The sequence below is a fragment of the Engystomops pustulosus genome, chromosome 1, assembly GCF_040894005.1.
Source record: "Engystomops pustulosus chromosome 1, aEngPut4.maternal, whole genome shotgun sequence".
In the NCBI taxonomy this organism is placed as follows: Eukaryota; Metazoa; Chordata; class Amphibia; order Anura; family Leptodactylidae; genus Engystomops; species Engystomops pustulosus.
Window position 1 is genome coordinate 237,208,495 of NC_092411.1, and position 13,132 is coordinate 237,221,626.

The 13,132-nt window shown below is 41.3% G+C and overlaps 1 protein-coding gene across 4 annotated transcripts in view; it reads left to right on the forward strand.

Annotated features, from left to right (window-relative positions):
- The window catches only part of TTC29 (tetratricopeptide repeat domain 29), a 157,661-nt gene that overhangs the window by 129,006 nt on the left and 15,523 nt on the right, over positions 1-13,132 (forward strand). The window lies entirely within an intron of this gene.

The following is a 13,132-nucleotide window of genomic DNA, read 5'->3' on the forward strand; positions in this document are numbered from 1 at the left end:
ATAAGACCATTCTTAAAATACTGCAGACATAAATTCCATGTCTCCACCAAATTAATAAATAATGCTGCATTGACATATTAATCACATACATGGGATATACTGCACACCTTTTATTAGACAGTTCTGTTTTCTAAATTGGAAAGTAGTTTTTCATGTTGCCTATTTTGCTGAAAATAGAATTTGTAATTACTCAATCATAATCGCAGATCGGGTGGGTAAAGGTTACAGGTGATGGTAACTTTTCTTTTTATTAGAGCAAATAAATGAGATGCTTCCTAAATATCCTAGTGATATAGAATTTATATTAGGCAGGAATAGGGAACTAATAAAGCTCCTAAATCACATTCACATAAATAAGTTAAATGATGATTTAAAGTATTAAGGAAAATGTGACCCATCTCCTTTTTGGGCCGTCCAGCAGACACTTTTCTGTCTAGCATGTAAATATTTTACAAAACATGGATTGAAAAAAAAACCATTATGATTTTATTATGTAAACTTGATTTTTTTTTACATAGACATTCCGATCATTGGATTGTTTTTCTTTTGTGTTTATAGTAGATTATGAACATTAAAGGAAATGTACCATCAAAATCAAGCATGATAAACCATTGACACTTACCGGTACTCATAGATCCAGACATCGTGACTGAGGTAATCTTCTTATATTTTTTATCCATGGCCTCAATCTTGCTAAAATAAACTTTTAAAATTCTGCTAAAGAGCCTGAAGGGCTCTAGTGGGTGCCCCTCCAGAGCTGCAGCTTCAAGGGCTTTAGAGTGTCTCCCAATACCCCTCTGCTCTTTGGCACTATCCCCCTCCCTCTGCCTGATGTAATCTCATGGCAGCAGAGGAAGTTTCAGTTCACAGTTGGAGGGGAGAGTGCTCCTTGTACAGTGTAACAGCCTGTGAAGCATCAGCGTGAAGCGGCTCTGTAAACGCCCCCCCCCCCCCGAGCGCTTCTGTCTCATTAGCATAATGGATCTAGTTTGTAAGTGTCCCTGGTTTGTTATGTTTGACTTTGATGGTAGAATTAGTTTAAGTAGGGGTTGTTCCTCTTCAGCAAATAATTGATATTGTTTGTGTAAGGAAGAGTTTTCCGGTATACTTCCTGTATCAATTCCTTACGTTTTTCTAGATCTCTGCTTGCTGTCACTCTAAAAAAAGCTTCTATGTTTACTTAGAAATATAGAAATATGCTTGTGATGGATTTGTGATGGATTTGCAGGTGCATGAGCTGTTATTAACACACAGATCATATTACTCTCTGTGATAATAACGGCTTGCGTGTGTCCATATTTCTATGCACTGGAAGTATACAGTGAAGCTTTCTATTGGAGGACAGCAAGCAGATCTTTAAAACCTTGAGGAATTGATACAGAAAGTATGTTGAAAAATTGTATAACTTCTCACTACACAAACCAAATAAATCATTTGCTGAAAATGGACAACCCATTTAAGTATTTCCTACAGGCTCTTAGACTGTCTTAACCTTCCCCCTGCTCTTTCAGTGCTTGTGCAGGGCGAGCAGGAAATGCTGGATAAGTGCTGAGGAAGCAGGGGGAGGGTGAGACAGTCTAACAGCCTGTAAAGCCAGATAATAGAGGGGCTAAGGTAGTCCTTCTGGCTTATTAGCATCATTTTAAAAGTTGATTTTAGAAGGAAGGAGGCCATGGATAAAACATATAAGAAGATTTCCACAGTCACAGTGCCTGGATCTGTGGTAGATTTCTTTAAAAACCCAGATCCACATTTACAATTTCTTAAGAAGGGGGAGGAGCAGGAAACTACAGTATCCCCTCATCCCTTTCTTTCATTTTCTTCTTCCTTTTCCTTGTTTTCTCCTTTCTGTTAGTCCTCCCTCCTTCATATTTTTCCCCTTCCCTCATCTGATAGTTTGTTATAATGTGTATATCTCCTACTCACTGATCTGGCACAAACAGTGGTTGTAACCAGATACTCCAGCTTCATAGGGCCCACTAGATAATGGACTTGGGGGAGCGGTGGGCGTTAACTTTCAGCTAACACCTTCTTAATGTCTCCCCTCTATCTGCTCTCCTGGATTAAAATAGTTCTTAGGGTAACCTTTTAAGGTCGCAATCATCATCCACCCTATATTACTAGTTGGGCTCAGATTGTGACGACTGTGATACTTTTACATCCGGTGGTCTTTGTTTTTGTGTTACCATTTTACCTTGGATTATTGTTATCCTCTATTGCTATTGTTTGTACGTATGTGCGTTTATTAACTTGATTGAAACATAACATTTCATAAAAACATTAACGCTCCTCTGTTTTCAAATTCTAACTTTGGGGAAATGGAAAAAATAAGAGCACTGCATATGGTAGTGGGTTACTGGTAGAAACATTACTATGATTCTAGTGTTAGACCAGTGATATGTTACATATGAAATGCACAAGCTGCAGCTACAGCTGATCCCACCACCTTTACTACTGACATAAAAGTATGTGTGGAGAAATACAAACCCTATTCAGTGCAGTGACAAGAAGCAAAGGTATCTGACTACAGCCAGAGCCGAGCTGCTTATAGAAGGGGATGAATTTGTTAGGAAGAAGCTGCATGCTAATGTATTTCTCCAGAGCAATGAACTTTGTCCAGCAGCCCCGGTGCCGGTGTATTCGCTGCTGTAAACATGATACAGAAAGTCATCCACGGAGAACAGTTCACAATGAATTTTTATTTTACTGGAATTTACTGCCACTTACCTTCCACGTAGGACAAGGCCTTGACAACAAGAAGTGAATGTTAGCTTTTGGTTATTCTAGACACATGATTTATTTCTTTTTAGCTATTCTTTGTCGTCACAGCATATTAAATTCTGGAGATTCTTTAATGATAATAATAATAATTCCTTTATTTATATAGCACACACAGATTCCGCAGCGCTGCACAGAACTCGCCAAATCAGTCTTTGACTTCATTTGTTTTAAAAATCCAGAATATCGTTTATTGCTTTACTTTCATTGCTATAAATAAAACTTTTGCGGCAATGACATTTGTACCTACTAAATATCAAGTATGTACTTAAAACATTGAAATATTGCAACATATGATCCATTTATTAATATTGTCTTTCTATGGATAGAAAAACCATACATATGGCTTATAACTCCTGACTATCCTGAATGCACGTGTGATGCCCCCGAATTTGTATACATGAAACTGCAGGAAATGGTGTCAGCTTCACCAGGCAATCCCCTGCTGATAAATTGGACAATGTGGGCATTTGCATTAAACAGAAGGGCTTAGGGTTTCTACATTCTCAAGATCAGTGCAAGATTATTATACCATTTCTCTTTTAGCTCATATAGAATTATTTATAATTAGTAAATGTTTACCGTTACACGGTTCTGGTGCTGAGCTGCCACTCGCCTGCATGTAGTCTAGCTTACTTTTACTGTATAAACTTATTGTATTACTATGAAATCCTATAGTTTGATACCTTTTAGGTTGCAATTTTTAATATAAAATACTGTATTATTATTAAACTTTTACATTTTGTCATAAGAGGAAGCAAATAACTTATAACCCCTTATGCACTTTTATTGACACCTCTCCTATATGAAGCTATTGTTTCTATACAGTTCCAGCCCTGTGGCCTTACTTACTCTTTCCCTCACTTTTTTTTTCTTTCTCTTTCATGCCCTTTACTTCCTTTTCTTTTCTCAAGCTGCTCTGCTGCATATCCCTTTTTGACCATTTATTTCATACTTGAGGTTTGCCACTTCACTTGCTTCCCAGCTTGGAGTCACATTGGGGCACATTTACTTACCCCGTCCACAGAGTTCACAGAAAGTGCTATTTCAGTGTATAATGCACTCTGCCGCGATTCACTAAGATCGTGCGCCCAATATCCTGCATGTGTCTCTTCGCCGCTCTTTCTTCTTTGTGGTGCATGTAAGTGCTTGGGCTTGTGACACAATTTAAAAGTTAAATCACGCGCTCAGTCCAAATCAGTCGGATCGTCCGACAGCAGGCCCCTAATTTGTGTTGCATGGAAGCCAACTCAGCCGCGCCACAATCCGATCGCGTGCGACACAATCCTAGCACAAACCCCTGTTAAATACCTGTGCAAGCCCCGAAAAAGCGAACAGTCTGACAAAAGTGCACAACGCGACCCTTAGTAAATGAGCCCCATTATGTTACTTCGCCACTTAGCCTACCAACCTCGAGTATGTGGTCTGTTCGCAAAAGAAAAGTCCATGCGGCAAGTGTGTTTTGAAGGAAATCCTTACACCTGTGAGCATTTGGTGATCCTCCCCGTCCTCTTGAAAGTGCAAAAGGATACACCCTCTGGTTGGAGGTTTTTGCAGACAATGAAAAAGATTCAAACGACCCAGCACTTTTTTTATGAAAAGTTCTTGCTTCTTTAGTAAATCGATCAGCACATAGTGGTAGCCACAAACAGTTACCCGTTTCGAGTAAAAGAACTCTTCATCATGGCTAACATGTACTATTGCTAATGTAGTTTTTAATTGGTTCCAATTTTATTTTAAATACGACATTAGCAATAGTACGTTAGCCATGATGAAGAGTTTTTTACTGAATCTTTTTCATTATGTGGTCTGTTAGGCCTGTTTTTGGCTTATGTTATGACTTTATCTTCTTTCTCACAATCAAGAATTAAAAAATACAAAAAGAAAAACTGGCGCAGGTTATAGCTGAAGTCGACACCAACCTTTGGCGCCAAACCGGAAACTTCTTACTAATCCTAGCTACTCACATGCTACCTCATCATTGTGGAAACACCTCTCTGCTGCAGATTTAGGATGCCCAGCAAATTAGTTAGCATGATGGCTGCAAAATCACCACTGGGGTAAATCCTGCAGCTATTAGGTAACATGCCTAACAGGAATGTGGCTTCCCAACTCTACTACAATCTGCCTACATTAATTTAAGCTGCACTTTTGGCAGGCTGATTGTGCATGTGTGTCAGGACTTTTGTCTATCTCATGTATATGAGTTGCCTAAATTCTACATCCTAGTTGTTTTTAAGGCCGCGGTCATACGTGGCAATATGATTGCATTTTTCCTTTGCGTTTTTAAATCAGATTTTTGTCACTCTTTGAATTACATGTTTCTAATTGTTTATTATTTGGGGACTTTAGTTGATGTTATGTCAGTTGCATTTCTTTTGGTCTGCTAATTTTCCATTGTGTTACAAAGCAGCTAAGCAGCGGCGGGAGAAAGAGAAATCCAATCAAAACCCAAGTCCAACAAGCCTCTGCATTTAAAATACTGTAGCTGAATAAAGAGAAGTATTCAATTAATGCACATCAACCAATGTGTTCTGAAAACGCAACATACAAAAGAAAAAAAGGGTGCCAATCCATTCAAAAATGCAATACGCCACATGTAATTGTGGCCTAAGGGAAAGATGTATAGTGGAGGTCATTGTCAGTCTGAAAAACTAATGAAGTCAGCAAGTGGTATTTTTTTAACTATAATTTCCAAAAAGGAAACAATGTTTTAGGTATAATGCTGAAATAGAAAAGAATGGTGCAAATTTTTGTATGTACTGCAGACTGTACTATATGCAGTTTGCCTGTGTAGTGTTCACGGTGCCCCAGATGCATGAATTGTGGTGCACGCACTTTATAATAACAACAATCCCTTTATTTATATAGCGCACACAGATTATGCAGCGCTGCACTTAGATTGCCAAATTGGTCCCTGTCCCCAATGGGGCTCACAATCTAATTAACCGACTAGTATGTTTTGGAGTGTGGGAGGAAACTGGAGAACCCGGAGGAAACCCACGCAAACACGGAGAGAACATACAAACTCTTCATGAACCTGGCGCCCTCTGCACTGATCTGGAAGTGTGCAGCATTTTTTTTTGTGTGTGTGCTTTGTTTATGCAGCAAAATTGTTGGGCAAACACAATTGTGGCACACGTCGGACAGAAATGTGGCGTGCGGACCTACTAAGCACTAACACACCCATTTTGGGGCACATGTTTTCTATCTTGACAGACACGTGCAGCCGCAAAACAAAACTGGCGCAGACATTTTATAAATACATGTGCAAGCAGTCAAGTCAGACAGAAAACTGGTGCGAACACTTTAATAAATGTGGGCCAATGTGTCTTCACCTATATATTTTTTTAAAAAAAGTATTTTTAGCATGACAATTCGCTTTGTTTTTTGTCTTTTTAACTTTAAGTTTCATATATTTATTATTGGTTTAATTCTGTAGTACCCATGTGTCAAAAATGTATTATTATACAGTTATTGTGCTTAAATTCTTCATCTTGTATTGCTCACATACAGTATATGCAGTCATATAGGCTGAATATGGCTAACAATCGTTCCAAGTTTTGATTGACGTCAGCTGATGTTGCAGCATGGAGTGGAAGGCAGAGGGTTAAGAAGCTGCATACGAGGCACTATACAGTTGACTTGTTATGTAGGGAGAGATTGGCTAATGACTTGTAGGTACTCAGCGCTCGGGTCTCTCAGGTGGCTTCATTCGACCAGTTTCAGCAGAATGATGAAAAGATTGAGATAAAATAAACTGACAGTTGCTACTCATGGCAAGCAGCAAGCAGTACCCCAGCAGCTGAGACCCTAGGAGCCCTCTTTCTTAAACAAAGGCTTCTTGCGCTGCAGTAAGCAATGAACTCCAAAATAATAAAATAAAAAAAGCCTGAACAGATTGGCAGCTGGTGGCCGAGGGAGGAGGGAAAGTTTGGAAACTGGGATACACAGCGATTGTTGGCTAATTAGAAGCCATTCCCACCTACTTAACAGCAAACCATTAAGCAGAATACATGTTTTCCTATCTCGCTTTCACTGTTGCCCATGACATTATTCTCTAATCAATACCCACCCACTGGCTGCCTCAGTGCCCGCAAATGAATACATTGCAGTTCAAGAATGCGATAATTGAGTTAGGACAGAAAGAGCCACGGCTGAGGCAGGCTCACTCCATTTCTGAAGGTGCGAGGGCTCCACTTGAAAAGCCCAGATGCAAAATCACTATCCTGTGCTGACAAGTGGCAGATAGGGAACAGTTGATAGAAAATAGAGAGAGATGCGGCGTAAGATTCAGCTCAGAGGAAGAAGTGTGAGCTTTATGGATTAAGACTGATAAAAGCAAAAAATGTTAAGTTTTTCAGTACCTTATGACACTTCCCCTGAGACGGTTTATTGTTGTGCTCCTACTGAGAAAGCCAGTGAAGCAGGATGGGCTCAGAGCTGTTATTCCTTCAGTGGCCTTAAAGACAACTTAACATCTTGGTTATTTCTTAAGAGGAAATGTATTCTGTGCAATGTTATGTTTGTAAATAGAATTATATTCTGAGAATATTTATTTTAATATACTGGTGATGGGATATCTCCAATCTGTAATAGACTGAAACAAAGGATTGTCTTGAGTTATTTGGTACCTTATAAGTTATAAATATTGTATGTTTTTTCATAGATGTAGGTACATTTACACATAAAGTATTACCGTTCCAGCACAAAAGTGTTATTTCGCTTATCTTAAAAAAGATACAATTTTCCAATATACCAGTTGAACTGTCTTGTTTATGCCCAGTCAATTAAAGCTGTTTGATAATTGTCCCTTTCATGGCTGTTTCACATGGCTTCAAAGAGCCATGTGTCAAGGGGCTAACCACACTGCTAGGGACGGGATTCCTTGCATCATATCAATATATGATGCAAGGAATCCCTGATTCCTCTCTAGAAAGCAACCCCAACACTGTAATTACTTACAGTGCCGGTGCTGATGTTTAGCATGGAAGTAGGGACACCTTGCATCATAAGTCGATATCTTGCATCATATATTAATATGGTGCAAGGAATCCCATCCCCAGCAGTGTGGTCAGCGCCTTTACGCAGGCCTCAGCGCGGTTCTTGATCATAGGCTGATCATGGACTGTATGAAACAGCCCTAAAGCTTAGGCTCTTAGGGTTCTAGGTAATGTGGATCCTATGGGCATCTGAAATGACACAGGGGGCGGACACTGGACAGAAAGTAAAAATTATATGTTTACCTTTTTTTGTAAATCTAATCACTCCTCTTTAGGTACACATATTGATTCCATGACCCAAACATTTACCTGGGTTGCAGGTTATCACTCACACACACAAATAAAGCTATGGATAGCTAAAATATGCTGACGGCTTCCCTAGGGATGGCCACAGGGCCGCATCTGCCATGAGGCGGGATGAAAATTTTGCCTCAGGCGGCAGATGCGGAACCTTGAGGCAGGCGGCAAAACAGCTGTGGGTGATTTGGGCACTCGCCCGAATCACCCACTAGCACTACGAACCTGCCACTGCCACGATTCATATTCTCACTGAAGCACTGTTCTATAGCTCTGGAGGATGCAGGCAGCGTGACATCATCAAAAGCCGCCTGCTTCCTCCAGAGCCATAGAGCAGCGCTGCCGGCAGGTGGAGGGTGGGGTACACTGGCCCGATGTTCTGTTTGGGGAAGGCTGGCTCCCATTCGGCTTCTCCTTGGTGGCTGAAGGGTCCGGCGGGATGGCTGTGCGGAGGCTTCTCTGACCGATGCAGCAGCAGCTGGAGTGTGATCACTATGCTGCTGCTCCACCACAGCCTCGGACAGCCCGGAAGGATCCTCCGCTGAGCTGAGCTCTGCTCCTGCTGCAGAAGCTCAGATAAGCTAGCCCCGCCCACCAGCTCGGAGCTTCTGAAGATCAGTAGCAGCTATGTGTGTGCTGCTGTCTGCTGTGCATGTTGCTGTGGTAATCTACAGGTATGCTATATGTATATTCTGTGTGTATGCTGCAGCCTGCTGTGTATGTTTTGTGTGTATACTGTGTATGTATGCTGTTGTCTGCTGTGTGTATGCTGCATGTTTATGCTGTGTATGATGTGTGAATGCTGCATGTATATGCTGTGCGTGATGCTGCATGTGTATGCTGTGCGGGATGCTGCATGTGTATGCTGTGTGGGATGCTGCATGTATATGATGTGTGGGATGCTGCATGTATATGCTGTGTGGGATGCTGCATGTATATGCTGTGTGGGATGCTGCATGTATATGCTGTGTGTGATGCTGCATGTGTATGCTGTGCGTGATGCTGCATGTGTATGCTGTGCGTGATGCTGCATGTGTATGCTGTGTGTGATGCTGCATGTGTATGCTTTGTGTATGCTGCAGCCTGCTGTGTATGTTTTGTGTGTATACTGTGTATGTATGCTGTTGCCTGCTGTGTGTATGCTGCATGTTTATGCTGTGTATGATGTGTGAATGCTGCATGTATATGCTGTGCGTGATGCTGCATGTGTATGCTGTGCCTGATGCTGCATGTGTATGCTGTGCCTGATGCTGCATGTGTATGCTGTGCGTGATGCTGCATGTGTATGCTGTGCGTGATGCTGCATGTGTATGCTGTGCGTGATGCTGCATGTGTATGCTGTGCGTGATGCTGCATGTGTATGATGTGCGTGATGCTGCATGTGTATGCTGTGCGTGATGCTGCATGTGTATGCTGTGCGGGATGCTGCATGTGTATGCTGTGCGGGATGCTGCATGTGTATGCTGTGCGGGATGCTGCATGTGTATGCTGTGTGGGATGCTGCATGTGTATGCTGTGTGGGATGCTGCATGTATATGCTGTGTGGGATGCTGCATGTATATGCTGTGTGTGATGCTGCATGTATATGCTGTGCGTGATGCTGCATGTGTATGCTGTGCGTGATGCTGCATGTGTATGCTGTGCGTGATGCTGCATGTGTATGCTGTGCGTGATGCTGCATGTGTATGCTGTGCGTGATGCTGCATGTGTATGCTGTGCGTGATGCTGCATGTGTATGCTGTGCGGGATGCTGCATGTATATGCTGGGTGTGATGCTGCATGTGTATGCTGTGCTTGATGCTGCATGTGTATGCTGCATGTGTATGCTGTGCGTGATGCTGTATGTGTATGCTGTGCGTGATGCTGCATGTATATGCTGGGTGTGATGCTGCATGTATATGCTGTGTGTGATGCTGCATGTATATGCTGTGTGTGATGCTGCATGTGTGCTGCTGCAGGCTGTGCATGATGCTGTTTGTATGCTGCATGTATATGCCGTGTATAATGCTGCGTGTGATGCCGCATGTATATGCTGTGTATGATGCTGTGTGAATGCTGCTGCATGTATATGCTGTGTGTGATGCTGCATGTGTGTATGTATGCTGTGTATGCATAATGATGTGTGTATGCTGCTGCCTGCTGTATGTGATGCTGTATATGCTGCTGCATAAGATGCTGTGTATGCTGCTGCCTGCTGTATATGATGCTGTGTATGCTGCTGCCTGCTGTATATGATGCTGTGTATGCTGCTGCCTGCTGTGTGTGATGCTGAGTGTGATGCTGCCTGCTGTATATGATGCTTTGTATGCTGCTGCCTGCTGTGTGTGATGCTGTGCATATGCTGCATGTATATTCAGTGTGTGACGCTGTGTATGTATGGTGCCGCTCTGCCAGTGCTAATTGCATGTCTTCTAGAGCTACAGGCTCCCCTCCCCCTCCTGCGCTGCTCTCCTAGGGTTGCTGTGTTGTCGGCAGTGAAAGTAGGGGATGTAAGAGAAGCAGAGATGGCTCTGGAAGAAGAACATGGCTGTCCAGCCCCACTAATGGCTCTCCTGACCCCTTCTCCGCACTCCAGGTGCTCAACTCTGAGGTTTTCCCTCTCCCACAAACTGCTGAAACAGGGGCTTTCCTTCAGCCTCTCTCACCTCACACCTCCATAGCTGCTATTTTCCCTCCTCCTCCTGCTTACTTATTTTGGTCCTTATTTGACCCCTTCAGTTACTCTTTTGCCCCCTCCATCTACCATCTGCTGATGTACCACAATTTTTGCAGCGGTAAGCAATCAGAACCCGGTGTCTTGTATTGCTTTATTGCAAGACACCGGGTTCTGGTTACCGATCACATGCGTTACGTATACACAATCTGGTCAAGGCCCGCCCCTGTACACTAGCGCTGCGTTTGTAAATACAGTGGGCTTAATATAGAAGGGGATCATGGCTAGGATTTTTTTGGGGGGGGGGGCAGCATTTCAGTTTTCGCCTCAGGCAGCAAAAAAGCTAGAATCGGCCCTGGATGGCAATTATATCATAGCAATAGAGTTACTTGTTATCACTAGAGAAAAATGTCTATTACGGTTCTAATAGAATTTATCAGAAAACCTGTTTTTTCACAGCAAATTTCAGCATAAAAATATGTACCGTATATATATCTATTTGTAGTGTTTGTACAACTAAATATTGCATGGATTTTGTTTTTATATTTCTGAGAGTCGATGACCTCAGCTTTTTACTCTCACATTGATTTTGCTGGATGTGTGTTGTATGTATTTGATTTTTTTGTATTATTTGCTTTGCATAAAGGTGGACATGGCTGTCAGAATTTCATCAAGATAGAATGCAATTGTCAGGTTGTCTGCTTCCAAAAATGATGTAGGGAGAGAGTTATCAGGGCTTGTATGACAGTTTTCCTGAAATAATTGTAATTCATTGAGAGCCTTCAGGAATTGTGATTATTCCCCCCCTCGCATCACCTCAACGCCAAGGGAGCACGAAAGGGGTTGTGTCCGGTGTTGGAGTGGGCTGGCGTGGGATGTTCCTGCCCCGCACCAATTCTCAGAATTATCCATCAGCGCAGCCAACCACTGGATTCATCAGGAGCCTCCAACTTAGCATACCGGATGGGCAGGGCTTTCTCATAAGCTGGCGCATCAAAATTCTCATGTGCAACACAGTGACTACAAGTTTCAGTGATGACCAATGCATCCACCATCTAAAAGCCATTTGTGTTCTGTTTTGACATAATTTTTTTTATGATATATGCATAATAATCACTTTATTATCCTCAAAGAGGAAATACAGTTATTGCACACTGCTTTATAAAAGAACAATACAATAAGTGACACAACATTAATACATATACACACATGTAGATATCGGTCATGTAGGTCAGACATAGATCAGCTTTTTATGTTTTGGAATTGCAGTGCATATCATTTTCTGCTTGGTTTCATATTTTTAGTTAACAATTTCAATGTTACATTCTTAATTCTTTTTTTATATAGAAATTTTGGTATTATGGCAAAACCTTAGTAAAAATAGTATATAATGAAATATTTGATTTTATTTAATTTATCCTCAACCTAAGAACATGTAAACATCCATAACTTCCTCACGTCCTCTTTTACAGCGGCCACAACCTCTTCTTTCAAGGTCACTCACCCTATTCGGACAAGTCGGAAAACTGCCTAAAAAAGGTGTAAAACCCTCAACTAATGTGGAGCACAGAATTATAGGCGCAAATCCAGTATTCTGGCGTAGACTGATTGATACATGTCCGTCACTGGCCACCAATGAAAAATTTGTGATGATTACTTTTATAAACTGTTGAAGAATATGTTGATATATTATTCTTACACTTCTTAAAATACTTCTATAAATGAAGTATATAGAAACGAAACGTTCATAGCTACTAATGCACCTAATTTAAAGCGTACCTTTACCTGCAAACATATGACTATAACAAAAACATACAAAATGAAAATAGATAGAAATTAACTAATTTTCATAAACTTTCGATTTTAATAAATTTTGTATGTTTTTGTAATATGTCATATGTTTGAAAATAAATGTACACTTTAAATTGGATGCATTAGTAGATATGAAAGATACTACGGGATCCATTTATAGAAGTATTTTAGTAAGGGCCACCATGTAATTATTCTAAAGAGTACCGTATATTTAAAACTATATTCTATAGTTTTAAATTTTTTATTGGTGCACAGTGGGGGACCTGTATCAATCCATCTACGCCAGAACACTGGATTTATGCCTGAAATTCTGTGCTGCACATTAGTTGAGGGTTTTAGACCTTTTTAGGCAGTTTTCAGACTTGTCCGAATATGGGGTGTGACCTTGGAGACAGGGGTCGTGGCCGCTGTGAAAGAGAGCGCTAGTGCTGCAAAATAGTCTGTGCACTAGAAAATACAATATCGTGGCCGGAGTATATAGAGTGCTTTATGTGCCAGAAGGGAGAGTACCATGACCAGTGCACAATGACATGCACCCCCTTGGAGTACCAGTAGTCAAGCCTTGCAATATTAAGGATAATAAACTCCA